The following is a 14744-nucleotide window of genomic DNA, read 5'->3' on the forward strand; positions in this document are numbered from 1 at the left end:
GATCTTGCAGTAATAAATCGAGTCTCACTGAACCATCGAGATTGGGAACTAATACAATGGGGGAGCTCCATCTGCTTTGGCTGGATGCTATTAAGCCATTTTTCAGCATGTACAGGACTTCATTGCAGACTTGAGCTAGATTATTGGCAATTGGTCTATCGGGGCATTTTTTTTACTGGTGGTATCTTTCCAACATATCCATCCTATATTGTTAAGGGCGTGAAAACCGATTCGTTGCTACAGACTTCCTTGAACCACTTTAATAATGTAGTTCGGTCTCGTCTTTGCTGTTGAGAGAGATAGTCCAGCATTGTGCTTAATTTCTTTAGAATTACAATGTTTTCCAGTTTGTCAGTAAGGAGTTCAATTTTAGAATTTATGAAGTTTTCTTCCTCGTCCGGATCGTCCTCACGACTGACATGCTCCTCTATTGTTTTTAATGGCTAGTATAAAGATACTAGTCTGCTCAGCACCTGACTGTGGCACATTTTTACCATGTTGAAATGTCGCAGTATTTTTCCCTCCTATCCTGTGCATTAATTAAGCAGTTTACATCGTTCACCTGCCTTATAGAGGTTCACCCTGCAAAAGTAACAGCACCAGAGCTTGATATCCTGATTAAACCTCGCGGACTGCAGCTTCACTATCTGTCTACCTTTAATTTTTTTTCCTGAGAGGTAAGAGGTTTCTTTTGCTGCCACGCAGGCTTGGGTACCTTTCCGAGAAGGTGAACAAATAATTTAGTATTGTAGTTTTCTCCCTTTGATCTAGCAACTTTTTTTCTGATTAATTCGAGGGTGTCTCTCACCTCATTTGCAAATATCGGTTCGAAAGGGCTAAAACCTATGAATTCATTTGAAAAAACCCCTGGGCACAAATAGCAAGAAAACTGTTCTTTCGGCGCAGTCTAAGTAATATTTAGAGCACTATTCCCGGAACATAGTTTTTAGGAACATCCGGGGCATGAAATTTGTTCTCTGATCGAAATGTGTTTCTCTGAAATGCCCATGTCGGAGGAAAAATTGAAATAACCTCTGAACTCCGGCTTTGCCAACAATTGTCCTCAAGGGTATGTCTTCTGGGAATCGGGTTGCCATATCCATAGTGGTTATAAAATATTGATAAACTGTTCTGGTTTTGGTTAGGTGTTCAACGCAATCGATTGGAACTCTACTAAAAAGGTTTCTCGAAAGCAGGAATGAGGATCAGTGGCGCAGGTGTGATTTCCCAACAACCTAGCAAGTATGGAATGTCGATCAAAGTTTAACCACATCGTTGTGGATTAATGGCCAGTAAAAGTGTCGGCTAATCCGGCCCTGGTTCTGTTGGATAGCCACGTGCTATGGCACAGAGATTTCATGGGAAATTCTCAGAATCACCCTGCGATATTTAGGAGGGTAGCTCTGGGCGTCTCCACTTCTTCATTGCCATTTTATTTTAAACATAGTAACACTCAGGCAACTCCCTGGTTCTTCCTGTCGGGTTTCCCTTAGTGGGGGTTTACTGTATACCCCAGTTTCTTCCCCTTCATCTCCAATAAATATTTGAGCCAGCCAGCCCTTTGGGTCATCTGACTGAATTGCTGGCTCCGCTCTTTCAGGAGGCGTTTGCGAGGCTATTGACCTGGTTACTATACAGCAGGTAAGGTACCAGGGATTTTCTCCTGCATTTGTCATATTCTCGTTTCCTCGTTCGGCTTGGTTAAGGCCATTGGTGCTGCTGCCACCTTACCGCCAGCCAAATCATTGTTCAGTTGCAAATCTATTCCGGCCACCTTTAGACTTGGGAAATTAACTACAGTAACCAGTCCAGAAACGAGGTCACACTGCAAGTGGACCCGATGTAGGAATACAGCCACGTATCCTCCCCGATCTCTTTCATCATAACCTTCCACTTTAGCAAGTTCTCTGGGAGGAAAGATTTTATTTATCAAGCATAAGGGATTGAATAGTCTCTGTGACTCGAAGTATGTCAGTGGTTTGCCCGTCTCTCTAGAGCGCTATGGTGACTAATTTCCTTTTAAACTGAAATCCTGATAGCCTTTAAGAATTTCCTCTATTCCTGCCACATTTAGCGTGATATTTTCGTGGGTTCCTTACCATGAAAAGGCCACAGGCGGGTCTGTCTTTCTAACTGCTTGGTCACCCATTTCTTTTGCACTTCTACAAAACTAGTTGGCTTTCCCTGAACTTACAACATTTAGCTTTCACACGGTCTGTTTTACTGCAATGAGAGTACACAGGTCTTTGGAAAACATTACTGCACTCTATATTTTCTTTCCTTACAGGTGGAGGGCTGCTTGCAAGATCATCTGTTGCTTTCCTGTCACCAATCCTCCATTTCTTGTTACTTTACTTTTTTCTGTCCTTTATGCACCTCTGGGAATTATTAATATGGAAGGATTTTTTCCTGCGAAAATTGTTTTAAGTTGTCTGCCATGCAGGCAGCTTCACTCATTCTTGTAATTCGTTTCTTCTGAATATGGGTTCTTACATTAATTAGGATATTATTTTAAATTTTTCTAACAGAATTGGCCCTCTAAAATTGTTACATGAGGGGTCCGACTTTAGAGATCGGACCCAGCGATTGAAATCCATATGTTTAATTCTTTCAAATTCAATGAAATTCTCAGTAGGTCATTTCCACGTGTGTCTAAATATCTGCCAATAGGCTTCGGGTACCATCTCATTTCCAGTAAGATTTGCCATTTTAGTTTTAGTTTTTTCGTACTCAAACGAAAACTCTTTTGACAACAGAGGAAATACATTTGCAGGCCCGATCTACCAGTTCTCTTTGCAAGACGATAATGCAATGTTCTTTTGGCCATTTCAGCCTGCACGCTAATTTATGAAGGGGGAAAAATGAGACTGCACCTCCTTCTCATTAATTTTACACTGGTCTTGAGTGTTTCATAATTTTAACATTTTATGCTGAATTGGTTATACTGTTTGAATTGCTGACGGCATTCTTCCGTTGTGCTTGCAGCTTTTCTAACTCAACGTTTTTCGATTCTTCCTCTTTTTCCCTTTGCAATCGTACTTCCTTTCTTCTCAACTGAAATCCTTTATCGTTACTTGCTTTATTAAGCTGCAATTCTCTCTCCTTGTTTACCTTATACAACAGCAATTACAATTTGTGCATATCGAGGTCCCTTTCCTCTTAAATCTTAGTTCTTGTAATTGTATCGATTTCAAGTTGTTTCTTCTGGTTCTGCAGCAAGATTAAAATGTCTAGCTTAACTTTTCACTATTTCACAATTTTCTTGTGCTATTGACTTCCAGCTTGGCAGCGAATCGTATTAAATCTTCAATATTTAAATTGATTTAACTTATCATTGTATATGTCTCTCTGTTCTACAAACTATTCAACATTAGACATGGAATTTTGTTTCTATCACTAAAAGAAACAATATGAGAAAAGCCGGTCGTTCAATTTCCCACAGTTTTCGAAGTCTATTCCCCTTAACTTTTTCAACTATCCCGTTTAATTTGATTGTTCAGAACTCTTGGATTCGAGCCCCGAATTGATTATGGACATGTGGGAAATGGTTCCACTGGTCACCTCACAAATGACTATGTACATTGTTTTGTTTGAATTAGTGTCTCAGCCCCTCTGTCTGTTGGTGAAGTAAACAGTGGCAGCTTTTTGCGTCAGTTTTATAACCAAAGATTCACATTCTCAGGCACACACAAGAAAAGGTAGATGGAAGGTATGAGGCGTTCAGCTCTCAAGGTGTAAAAGTCTGCTCTTTTCAGGTAACACCTGCGGGATTCTCTTAGAAAGTAAGTCTTAAAGTGTTGGTGATCTTGCCCTTGCTGAGTTATTGAAGTCTCCTGGCAGACAGCACATCACTTTGAAGATGAAGCTGTTATCTCCCAGTTCAGTTTTCACTGGTGGAGGAGATGTTTAAAAGTCACTCTCTTATTTGTATGCTTCAGTCAGTTGTCAAATCGTCTCAGAAGGTTTCCCATGCCACAGCTGGAATTGATCTCTCTCTTTCTTTTTCTCTCTCACTCTCTCTCTCTCCCTCCCCCCCCCCCCCCTCTCTCTCTCTCTCTCTCTCTCTCTCTCTCTCTCTCTCCTGATGTTATTATAGATGGCATTTGATATTCTCCGTGCGGTTGGAGGTAAGTTCTCAGCATTCACGGTAAACCTGTTGAATTTTCTTGGAGATAAATTTATCTTTTAAAGTTGCAGGTCTGGAATTTGGAGATCCCTCTGGTAGCTGAGTGTTCAATTTAGAGACGGGAATCAACTTCAGTTTTATGCTACACAGCTTAAAGTGTCGACTTCACTGCACAGCACATTCTTTTGGTTGGTTTCCTCCCAGCTCTCCGTTGGACAGACTTTCGTGATGTGTGTCCTGAATCTCTATATCTCTCCCTCCCTCTGTAGACAGCACTACTTTAAGGGCAGAAACATAACCCATCTTACTTCGTTGTGAAATACAGATCGCCCTCATGCTGACCGACAATAGCCCAGGATGTGGATACATCACACATACTTTGTTTCTGGAGAACCCATTCAGTACAAATAACAAATGCCCCTTGAGAGTGCAGGATCGGTGCAATTGATGGTTCTCAGCTTTGAGTGTCTCATTCTGCACTTGCCAAAACGTGGTATACTTTGAGTGTATGTGTTTGTCCTTCGCAGCCATTTTGGAGCACATTGCTCAGTTTTTAAAGGAAACGTTAACTCTGCTTCTCGTTCCACAGATGCTGCCAGAGCTGCTGAGTATTTCCAGCATTTCTTGCTTTTATTAAAGTCGAGGCCCTTATCGGTTTCATGTGTTTCCTGGGAATGTGTGGTTACTAATGTAAATGTATTCCAAATTTCAGCACCGTTTCTGCCCCCCTAACAGAACTGCTAAATAAAAGTGCACAAGTGGCTTGGTCAGAACCAGCTAGCATTTGATAAGTTCATGGAATCCTGAACAAACGATCCAGTATTGTCAGCCCCACATTTCAAAAATAAACTTTTTTTAAGGTGGCTATTGACGCCAGTGATGTTGGAGTCGGCGCCGTTTTGCTCCAAGACGATTATTCTGGCATTGTGAACCAAATTGGCTATTCCTCCAAACCCCCCCCCCCCCACCCCACCCTCCCAACCACAAAAATAAATAAATAAACGTTCATCAAAGGAAATACTCCACCATAGAAACAATAATAAGCATTAGTTTTCATCATAGCGTTTCAATATTCCATAATCTAAGCGAATATGGGCACATCGAGATTACAACTTACATCAACCACAGTGCAATCTTATTCTTGGAAAACAAAATGCATAGAAATGCCAGGCTTTCTCGTTGGAGTTAACATCCTCAACCATTCAATCTAAAAGTGTACACACAGCGAGAAAAAAATTCCTAGCTGCTGCACTGTCCATGATCTGAAATCGACGGTTTCAACAAATGTTTGCACAATGAACAGAGCTGAAAGCCTGAGGAGTGCATAAAATGTATGTGTGCAATGCCGTGGCCCGACATGTTCCTTCTTCCATTCTTTCCGAGCCACCAGAAAAAATCTACAATAAATTAAATCCAATTCATTTCATATTTTCCTTTTCTTTTTAGGGAATTGTCACTCTCACGAGAAGTGCAGGAATGAGAATACAGAAAAAAAGTCACAGAAAATTCGAACGATTTTAAGAAAGCGTGTTCATGTCTGCTAGGGCCTAAAACCCATTAACATTGCCTAAATTGAATTGAACAGTTCATCACACATAGAGCTAAGCCATCCAGAAAATCAGCTGAAACGAAGCCTCGACGTCCCCAGGTACAGCTAACATTATAAAGTGTGAATAGCCCTCATCTTCTCAAAAGTAGCCATCATTGGAATCTATTGTACAGCCCATGAGCAACCAAAGCCTCAAGTCACATGAGCGAAACTAACCCTTTAGGAATTTACCTACATTTAAATGTATGTTTTTTCGGAGAAGAAAGGGAGCTATCAGTCATTGAAGTTCAGAACATTACGATCATCCGTCTGGAACCTCCAACGTGAGAGAACATCGATAGCCACCTTTAATTCCAACCAAGAGAGAGAGGGAGAGAGTGATCAATTTCAGCTAAGACGTTTGAACACAGCTGAACGTGTTGGCAAGCAACTCCGTCTGAAAAGTAAGAGAGTGCCTTTTGAACAACTCCTACAGCAGTGAAAATTGAAATGAGAGATACCAGCACCATCGTCAAACTGAAGTAGGCATGCTAGGCGACTTTCGCAAACCAGCAGGCACGAGGACCAGCAAACAGGCCCGCCCTTAAAAACTTACCTTTCAGGACTATCCCTCATTTGTTTATCCCTGAAAACAACAGACGTTTACACCTTGAAATCTTAATGTTTCTTACATTTTACTTTCTATCCTTTCGTGAGAGTGCATGAGAGTGTGAATATGCGCATGGGTGGTGCTGCTAACATTTCAGGTTATTATTGCTTCAAATAATACTTCTTCTTCTGCTTTAATCTCAAGATAAAATCTGTCACTGTCTGTTTATAGAACCTCCAGAGGAGATTAAATACTACTTTAAGCAAAACACTACCTATGGTCAGTTGGGAGGTGAGCAGGCGAAATAGCCATGCCATTTCCCACCTGTCCATAACAGTCACTAACTGGAATGAAACACGTGAACCAATGGCTATGCAATGCTGGGAGCATCTGTCACTGCAGATTTTTTTACAGAGTGCGGGTAACTAGCCTGAGTGGAACACCTGATCTCAGTTAGCATTTATGACTGTAAATATCCATCACTGCAGAATTGTACTGAGAGTGGGTCACTAACTGCTTGAAATACCTGATCTCAGTTAGCATTTATGACTGCAAATATCCAAAACCGTAGAATTATACTGAGTGTGAGTCATAACTGGAGTGGAATACCTGTTTCCAGTGACCATATGCGACAATGAGAATCTATTTCTCTATACTTGTACTGAGTGAATACAAATTGAGTGATTGCTTTCCTGATCTCCTCTGCTCAGTCTGCAAGCTTGACACTGGACTTACAGTCACTTGTTGCTCGACTAGTCCACCTAACTCCCACTATAATCTCTCTATCTTTAACCTCCTACAATCTTCTCCTGAACTTGAATGCGGAACAACACTGTAGTTTTCAATTCGGCATTTTCTTGGCTGTCAGACTCAACAATGAAATTAGAAACTTCACATGATATCTATTGCCCCCAGTTTCTTGGAAGGCCTGTGCTGGTAATTGTGAAGTTCTACAATTGACTCACTGAGAGTCAAGTGGGTTTTGGGTGGTGCTTGTGGATCCCATATTGGTACACAGCTGACAGGATAGTCCACACCCATGATTTCTACTCACGATTCTAAGTCACTTTTCCGGCCACTGGAGTTTTGTCCTCTTTTTCAGGTTTTCCATGCTCCCCTTTCCCTTTGTTATTCTGCTGAAAACGTTTGCACCTCCTGTGGACCCATCCTCTGTTTATTTTATTGTGCCATTCACCTTGCACCATCCCTTTAGTCAACAAATCACTCCTGCCCTTCCACAAGACCGCAAATCTTCTCCTTTGTACTTTCCTCATCCTATGACCCACGTTTCAGTGGCTCTACCCTTGCTTTGAAAAGTTTCAATTCTAAAATCTTCCTGTTTGATGAAAGGCTAAGAGCCTGAAAAGTTAACTTGGTCTCTCTCTCGACCGATGCTGCCTGATCTGCTGCGTGCTTTCAACGTCCTCCTGTTATTATCAGATTTACACTATTCTCAATGTATCGTTTTTTCCCAATCCTTAGGTCTGGCCATTAGCAAAAGACAAGGGATTTATGTTAGCGGGGGGCGAAGTCCAGCTTTATCCCTGCATGCTGTAAAGTTTGTATTCCACAGCGTATGTCTTTTGGCCTGGACAGTTTCACCACACTGAAGTGAACCTGAGTGACAGACTTGGATTCTAATCAGGTGAAAAGCACTCCAGAGCAGGTTGCAGGAGGAGGTGAATCTTATTCCCGACACTGAAGGAGTCCGATGTTATGCTAGTCCCAGATCCAAATCCTGAAGAAATCTGTGATGCATGTTGGGGAGTGGGGACGGGTGTTCAATTAAGGGATACCGTGGTCTGAACACTGGAAGAGCATATAATCCATGTAGGGGTATGTAGAGGGCTGTGAGATCCCGGGATCAGAGTGATCTGATCCTGGGCAGAGTGTCGGATCCAGGCTGTGGAGGGAACGTGTGCTCGGTCCCAGGATGGGTGTTGTCCAACAGCAGGGAGAATGCAAGACCCGGGCAGGGGAGTGGGAATGTGTGCCTGATCCGGGCCTGGGGCTGGTCTGATTTTGTGGAGATTGTACCATATTGGTAGGGGAGAGGGGAGAGATGTCCGTTCTCTGGATGGAACTGGTCCAATCTCGTGGACAGTTTACCATCTGGGAGTGGGAGAGGTGTGCTTGATCCCTGGAAAGTGCCCAATTAGTTTTGGGGCATGTGTGCTGTCTGATCTCTTGAAGAGTGTGTTCCGATCCCCAAGGGATGATCTGTTGCAGGTTGGGAGTAGTGGTGAGCATTCCCAGGAAAGGGGTTTTCTGAGCAAGTACATTGTCAATTCCAGTTGGGGAAGTGTTTACTGTCTGATCCCAGAATGGGGTGTTCCAAACCTGGGTGACGGTCAGAACCTGACTCTTGGGGTCTTCGCATTTATATGTCTGATACACTGATCGATGTGAAAGCTGAGAAGCAGTAGGGAAGCACTCCTGGTCGTCTGACCCACAAACAGCGCTGCACAAAACACTTACCTCTTCCCTGTAATTTCCCTCGTCTTCTTCAGCTGCTGTTATCCAGAGGCCTGGGAATGCTGGCTGGCCACATTGAAACCTGTATGCGAGGTTAAATCAGAAACTCCCACATTCATGAAAATATTTAAAATTCTAAACTTCCTCCTGGGTGCAGCTATCTGACCACCCTCTGTCCCAAATCCGTGAAACCGAGTTCACATTTGACCCTATCGCAAGCTAGCTGTTTTTCCAGCAGAAATCGTACTCTTACTGTTTGGGTCAGTCAGGGAAAAAAAGCATGATTAGTAATTTCCCGGATCTTTTCCCTTCCCTCTCTTACAGTTAATTTTGTGGCGATTGTGATCCTATCCAAGGGGAAATGTGGTCTCTCCAACCGGAACCACTCGCTATCTTCTGACCATGACACTGGTGGATCCACTGCTCGTTATCACTAACGTCATACTGTACCAGCTCAATATTTATGATTTCCCAGGATCTTTCTTGAACATCACCCCTGTGTGTAGTGTTATGTTTGTTCAGAGTCGTGCAACGATGGACTGTTTTGTCTGGTTCACTGTCACTTCCCCTTTGATCGATTTGTGTCCATTTGTTGTCAAAATCTGAAAACAAAATATTGCACTGAGAAAACTGCGGCTATGGTTCTAACAGCAACCTGCATTCTGCTTTGCTCAAAAAATGCTACCTTCTACTTTGCACTTGGACCTGGAGAGATACTCAACAATGTTCCATGGAATTGTTATCCAAAGCCAACCTATTATACTGAACCCGGATAGGTGGGCTATGATTGGTTTGATAAGTTTTTAATACCATTGATTCCATTCGCTTTAATTCTGTTTCTCAATGCTCTGACAGTCATACACATTTTAGTGACCAGTCGTGTCCGTAAGAGACTGAGGGGACAGAGCAAGGGCGATATTCATAGTGACCCAGAGATGGAGATCAGAAGCAAGTCTATGATTTTACTCTTCGCCATATCTGGCAGCTTCATCATTCTGTGGCTGACAACTATCATATGTTTTCTATATTATACCATTAGAGGAATCGATCCCAATGATAATGATTCTACATATATAGTTCTACAAGTTGGATTTATGTTAGTGAATTTAAGTTGCTGCCCAAACACATTTATTTATGGGGTGACTCAGTCCAGATTCAGAGAGCAAGTCGCGTGTGCTGTGAAATATCCAGTTACATCAATTATTAAATTAATTGATAGACAAAACTACTGAGAACAGGCCAGAGGCCAGTGCCACTGTTTTCAGTCCATGAATGTAATATTTCTCCTCAGACTTCCATCAACTGAATGACACCATGAATCGGTGGGATCTGAAAATACAGCCAGCGACAGGGAGGACGTGGCTGGTGGTGTTCGGGGCTGGGTATGGAGCCGATACTGTGTCAGAAAATGGCAATATTACAAATTGATAGAGGACAAGGCACAAGACAGAAATCCAGCGAGCAAGTGGCAAGTGTTTATTGCCAGAAGTCCATGAGACACAAGCCTGGAAGAATAATAAACACACACAAAAAAAACGCTAATGTGCTTTTAAAGACAGGCAAGCGTTGAGTGACTGCTGGAGGACCAGATGTACAGAGGCAGGATGTTTCAAACACGCCAAGGGACAGTGCACTAAGGGCATTCAGAGAAGCACACATAGAAACATGGGGCATAGGTGCAAGAGTAGGCCATTCGGCCCTTCGAACCTGCTCCCCTTTCATTATGATCATGGCTGATCATCCAACTCAGTAACCTATTTCCGCTTTCTCTCCATACCCTTTGATCCATTTAAACACAAGAGCTATATCTAATTCCATCTTAAACACAAGAGCTATATCTAATTCCATCTTAAGAACATACAATGTTTTGGCCTCAACTGATTTCTGTGGTGGCGAATTCCACAGGCTCACCATTATCTGGGTGAAGAAATTTCTCCTCATCTCAGTCCTGAAAGGTTTACCCCGTATCCTTAGGCTATGGTCGCATGTTCTGGACTCCCCCACCATTGGGAACATCCTTCATGCATCTACCCTGTCAAGTCCTGTTAGAACTCTATGAGATCCCCCTCTTTCTATTGAACTCCTGTGAATATCATCCTAACCGGCTCAATCTCTCCTCATACGTCAGTACCGCCATCCCAGGAATCTGTCTGGTAAACCTTCGCTGCACTACGTCGATATCAAGAACATCCTTCCTCAGATAAGGAGACCAAAACTACGCACAATATTCCACAGCTGGCCTCACCAAGGCCCTGTATAATTGCAGCAAGACACCCCTGCTCCTGTACTTGAATCCTCTCGTTATGAAGGCCAACATACCATTTGCCTTTTTTTACTGCCTGTTGGACCTGCATGCTAACCTTCAGCCACTGGTGTATGAGAACACCCAGGCCTCGCTGCATGTTCCCCTCTTTCAATTTATAGCCATTAAGATAATGATCTGCCTTCCTGTTTGTGTTGCCAAAGTGGATAAACTCACATTTATCCACAAAATACTGCATCTACCATGCTTTAGCCCAATAACTCAACTTGTCCAAATCATCCTGAAGCCTCTCTGCATACCCCTCACAACTCACCCTCCCACTCAGTTTGGGGTCATCTGCAAATTTAGAGATATTTCATTTAGTTCCTTCATCTAAATCATCAATGCATATTGTGAATAGCTGACTCCTGAATTTCTGACTCCCAAAGCCTGTCCAACATCTACATGACCCAAGTCAGGGGTTTGATGGAACGTTCTCTACTTACCTGGATGATTGCAGCTCCAAGCAATACTCAAGCCATTTGGCACCATCCAGAACAAAGCAGCCCACCTGATTGGCTCACCCATCCAGCACCTTCAGTCCCGGCACTTCCAAAGCACAGTGGTTGCAATGTGTACCGTCTAGAAGATGCAGTGCAACAACTCACCAAAGCTCCTTTGACAGCACCTTCCGTACGTGCAGCCTCTTCCACCAAGAAGCACAAGGGCAGCAATGCACGGGAACACCGGCACCTGCACGTTTCCCTTCAAATCATACAGTATCCTGACGTGGAACTATATTGTTTTTCCTTCACTGTGGCTGTGGCAAAATTCTCGAACCCATTCCCAAACAGCACTGTGGGTGTAACTGCACCACATGCACAGTAGTTGTTCAAGAATGTGCGTCACCACCACCTTCTCACGACAATTAGGGATGGGCAATAGTTAATGGCAGAGCCAGCAGCTCCCACATTCTGTGAAAGAATAAAAGCAATACAGTGCGGAAGTGTGGTATATCAAATGTGTATGGAGACAATATCTGTGCACAGTGCTCCAACTGTGGTCTACCTAAGCTACACGGAGACAAGAACTGGTCGCAGTGCTCCAACTGTGGTCTAACCAAGGAATAAGGAGTGCATTACGAGTCTAGCAAAGGCACATGGAGGCTGGAACTGTGTACATTGTTCTTGTGAGATCTAGCCAAGGTATATGGGCACCAAAAATGCCCCTACAATGCAAAACATGTTGCGTGAGCAGATGACCAATCAGCAAATGCCCCTATATAGAAGCCTGCAGTGTCCTACAAACCAAGCTTCGAGTCTTTCAAAATGACTGGCGGCAAATATTGGTGGCGATGACACAGAGTTATGCAGATAGTGGAGACCCGAGACATGTTTACCAGTCCTTGAATACATTTTATGGACCATCACACCTAATAGTGCTGTATCTCTCCATGACTCTATGACTCTAATACAGGCGCCATTAAGTTATTTGGATGGCACAATCCTGCTTACTAACAAAGAGGTCATTATGCCCGATGGTCAGAACACTTTGAGAGCCTGTCTGGGGCGTATTGACTATGCTGGAATATTCAATAGCAAGGATACCACAAAGGGAAGCAACATTTGAATTGGAAAAACACCCGACCCGCGAAGAGCTCGCAAATGCTATAGCACTGGTGATTTCCTGCAAGGTTACAGATGGTATTCCAGCAGAGGGCTACAAGCAGATCTACAAGCTCATAGAGCTATATACAGCTTGTGGAAGAAAGAGACTGGGCTACGGGACACCCCCACTGCAGTAAATGAGTCCTATTCAAAAATAAGGGGTAAATGTCGGTTTTCAAACAACGTAGGATTTACCTTGCTATTTCTTGCAAGCTAAATCTTACCAAGTGTACTTCTAAACAGACTTGTACAAACAGTTGCCAATGGAAATCTCCTTGAGATCCAATGTGGATGTAGGCCAAGCAGAAGAAGTGCAGATATGGTCTTTGGACGGAGATAGATCGAAGAAAAATCAAGTGAATGGAACATTAGTCTATATATTTGCTGTCTGGACTTCACAAACGCTGGGATCAATTGTGGGAAATCATGTCTATTCTGGGTTGCCGACCTAGGTTATTGAAGATGCACCACAAGCTGCAGGTAGGACTGAAATTTCAGATGAAAGTGGATGGAGCACGCCCTGACAGTTTCCCTAGCTCCAATGGTGTAAAAAAGGTTGTGTTCATTCATCAACATTGTTTTCCATCTTCTTCAGCATGATGCCCCATGAAGCCAAGAGAGATATGAGCGAGGGTATTGACATCCGCTTATGAACAGATGGCAGTGTTAAATTCCATAAAACTTGGGGTGGAAGGATGATGTTGGAGCTTCTTTGCAGATGTATTGTACAGGATACAAACAATTGCAAACAAATAGCTCTTCAGTCGAAACCTCCACCAGCTACAGTTTGCATCTGCTTACTAACCATTTAAGTAAGGCCCCAAGAAAAACACTTCACCCTCTACTTCCATATGATTCAACAATTGTTGCACGATTAACAGTCCTTCTCCTTTACCTCTTGGACTTGGGCTGGAGAGTGTTACACACGGCAATGTATGCAACAGGCTTTTTAAGTAGCTTCACGGTCGCCTGAAATTTCTGTGTCCTGGACAGGTGTGTGTATCATTTTTCTATGAAGTGTTTATGATTGAAGCCCTGATTTGAATATTTAAGTGGGATGCTCCTCAAATTCAGCTCCACACTAATGTTCTTTGTAATTTTTTATTCTTATATTATTTATATTTATTATATTTAGAGATACAGCACTGAAACAGGCCCTTCGGCCCACCGAGTCTGTGCCGACCAACAACCACCCATTTATACTAACCCTACAGCAATCCCATATTCCCTACCACCTACCTACACTAGACGCAATTTACAACAGCCATTTTCTTTTCGAAGCCGGGTTGGAAGGAGGAGGGGGACCAGGAGAATGGCTCCTCGTGACTCTGCTCCTGGGCATGGCAAAGTTGGCGATTCATCGGTCCAGGTAGCTGGCTGACAGAGTGTCCATCCACCCTGATTGCCTGCCCATATTTCAAGGTTATGTTTGCACCTGGCTGTCCCTGGAGTGGGAGTCTGCAGACTCTGTCGGTTCACTCAATGCCTTCCATGACTGATGGGCACCACAGTGGCTGGAGTGCATTATAGATGCAGTAAATTGATTTTTAAATTATCTGTCTTGTATTAATCTTGTTTTAATAAAGTTATTAATTTATTTAAACAAAGGTAAGAGGCATGGGGAAAAATGTCTTCTTGACAAAATGAAAGGGGCCATTAAAAGAAAAAAAATGGTTTAGATAGAAAGTAAAGATTCATCCGTACTGTCCAATCAGAAAATTCTAGGGTAATGCAGCACATGTTAGGTAAAGAGGAAATCTCCCTCGATACTGTTCCATCAAACACTCACATGGCAGGTATAGCATGGCTTGGGTACAGAGTAAATCTCTCCCTACACTGTTCAGTGTGGCTGGAAAGCAGCTGGAGGAAGATGCATTGGAGATAAAGAGTGAGAAATCCCTCTTCCTCTCTCCCAGGGAATCAAATGAATGTACAATGTAGATAGAAAATGAAAAAAGGGCATTTTGGAATTGCAGCAGAGAATCATTGCAAGGTTGTTGATGTGGTTACCACTGAGACTTTTGTAAAGCTGAGACTGGGATTGTAAGACTGTTAATACAATTTCTGTTAAAAACTATTTTATATTTTGTAAAATG

Source organism: Heterodontus francisci, unplaced genomic scaffold (assembly GCF_036365525.1).
Source record: "Heterodontus francisci isolate sHetFra1 unplaced genomic scaffold, sHetFra1.hap1 HAP1_SCAFFOLD_218, whole genome shotgun sequence".
In the NCBI taxonomy this organism is placed as follows: Eukaryota; Metazoa; Chordata; class Chondrichthyes; order Heterodontiformes; family Heterodontidae; genus Heterodontus; species Heterodontus francisci.